Raw genomic sequence first — 2,971 nt, 5'->3', positions numbered from 1 at the left:
TTAGGGTTTGAAGTCTCGCCAATCCCTGTTAATATTGAAAAGTAGCATTATCGAAAGTTCATAAAATATTTTTCATTTGATATCTTAGGAATTCGTAGTTACATTCTGTTTATCGGGCCAGGGTAATATTCTATCTAGTGGCTATTTAGACTGGCAAAGTTTTTGAATTCCAATAGTAATCGGTTGTTTAAATCCTGTGGAGTATTTTCCCAAAGTACGGGTAGGATGTTTTTGATGGTCTGATTCAGGTAAAACTAGTTATCATAGTTCATGAGTTGATTTAAATTATTGTCCCTTAGCTGGGACGCACATGGATATCTAGTAATATTATCAAAGAAATATGTACTTATAAATGATCGTAAGAAAGAAGAGGTCTTCATCTGTTTAAAACATGCTGCAAGAGAGTGAAGCCCCGGGCAAAGCCTGTAGGCCCCCCCCCCCTCTCTCTCTCTCTCTCTCTCTCTCTCTCTCTCTCTCTCTGTCTCTCTCAGGTACTTCCTTTTCTTATTCTTCTCATTAAGGGTACCAGGGAGGTTATAGGATCTCGGGGCTCACTACCTTGACTTAACGTTTCTGCAATGGGATTATTATCGATTAATGCTAAGGAAGCTATTTCTCTCTCTCTCTCTCTCTCTCTCTCTCTCTCTCTCTCTCTCTTCCCTGATGTCAGTAGCTCGAAGGACTTGTATGTCATGAATCTTCGATTAATCAAGTGTTCGGAGAATATAAGCTTATGCTAAGGTTGAATGATCTATTCCCAAGATAGTTCTTTTCCTTCAAAAAATCACACACTTATATATCTCTTCTAAAATCTTATCTATTAACGCCTGTCCCCGAGAAACCATATTTTTAATATTCGTAGTTCTTATCTGGCATTTCGTGTAATCTTCTAACGGAAAGTAAACTAAGATACGTATTTCTTATATTGAACAGGATCATTTATGTCTTTTTATATTTTATATATGAAAGCTCTGCTTTAATGTTTGTTACTGCTTTTAAAATATTTGATTTTAATTGTTAATTACATCTAGTATAGTTTATTTATTTCTTTATTTCTTTTCCTCACTGAACTATTTTCCCCTGTTGGAGCCCTTGGCTTGATAGTATCCTGCTTTTCCAACTAGGGTTGTAGCTTAGCCTTTAATGATGATAATGATAATAACAATACTGATCTTGTTACATGTGTGTTGGTATTCTTTATTTGATTCAGGTTACATTTCAATATACCTGCATTGCTGAGAAAACTTGGTTTACCTGAGCTTTTCTGTCTGTTTTGGTATTATTATATCTTAACTGAATTCATGACGTATGCTGTATTTAGATTGGTTTCCAAGAGAGTTTGAATTGCTCTATTTCCATCAAGCTTTGATTGTTCACCCATTGTTGCTGGGTAATGTTACCTTCATTATCTGGGCAATTGTTTTTTTTTATTCTTCTTTCACTTGGAGTCAGTTTATAAGACAGCAAGTTTACTTTTGAGAAGCACATTCGGTCTGCGTCTTCTTCAATTGCACAAAAAATGCCCTCATTGAGAAAGTCTTGTAAGATTTTCGGCGATCAATCTATTCTTAAAAAGTTTTTTTCAATTCTTATATTTTACCTGGTTTTGAGTATTGTTTTCCTGTCTGGTCTTCAGCTGCTGATTCTCATCTTAATTTATTGGGACAGGAACTTATGGTCTATTAAATTTCTTATTCCTGATCTAGATGTTAATATATGGCATCGTCGTTCAATTTTTTTGTTGTGCATGTTGCATAAGAATTTCATATGCAATGGAAGGGGAAAGGATTAATTAGGTGGATCATTTAAATATTTAGAAACTATGATCTCTAATACAGGATCTTTTACAATTTGAGGGTGATGAAAGATTGAAAAAAAGCAAATCAGGACAATGGCTATGTTTAGTAAATTTTGGAAATCAAATCGCTTGAAATTACATATAAAATTCTGGCTATATATCAGTTTAGTGAGATTGGTGTCACTATAGTGAGATTGGTGTCACTGTATGGGACGAATCGTGGTATGACACTGGAACAATATCCACACAGACCTTTGTAGATTTGAGAACACAAAACACTCAGAAGAATATTATGAGTTAAAATGAAAGGACAAGATTAGAAATGAAACTATAAGAGAGATTACCCAAGTGCTATGAGAGCATGGTGAGCGGTAGATGGAGATGGTTTTGATCATGCTCTTCGCACCTCCCCAAAGAGGGATTAGTTCACCAAACTTTCAAGTGGGCTCCACAAGGCACTAAGGAGAGTTGGAAGACCCAGGACTACATTGCTAAGGACTCTGAAGCGTCAAGTAGGAGTTGAAGATTGGAGAAGTATTGATTTAAAAGCTCAAGATAGAGACGAATGGCGAAATCTAACCGAGGCACTTTGTATCAATAGATGTAGAAGGAGATGATGATAATGAATTATTCAATCAGGTCACCAAAGTATACGTATGAGGTCCGTAGAGTGTATGTTCCAGAAGGTTCCCCCCACTTGCAAAGTTACACACATATTTTCGGGTTAGGATAACTCTCTCTCTCTCTCTCTCTCTCTCTCTCTCTCTCTCTCTCTCTCTCTCTCTAAGCTTATTCTTTAGCACAGTCGTATCAAGATTGACTCATGACCAGGTGCCAATTCAGGGATAACATTCATCAACCAGTTAGTTATACATCTTCAAGCAAATCAAGGTGTGTCCTAGTTGAATAGTTGACAGTTGGTTGTTGCTTTGTTTTTTAATCGTTACTTGTTAGTGGTTGATTGAATCTTGTTGCTTGTCTTATATTCATGGATTTGACATGGTTTTTTCTGCTGTTGGTAAAATCAAACTGATTTGAGAGAGAGAGAGAGAGAGAGAGAGAGAGAGAGAGAGAGAGAGAGAGAGAGAGATTTATCTACGTGTGTGTAATTAATTACTAATGGTACAATCTTATGTAAACATATGAGGGATATAGGATATTTATATAAGACAG

The sequence above is a fragment of the Palaemon carinicauda genome, chromosome 37, assembly GCF_036898095.1.
Source record: "Palaemon carinicauda isolate YSFRI2023 chromosome 37, ASM3689809v2, whole genome shotgun sequence".
NCBI lineage: Eukaryota > Metazoa > Arthropoda > Malacostraca > Decapoda > Palaemonidae > Palaemon > Palaemon carinicauda.
This window is presented reverse-complemented; position numbering follows the sequence as displayed.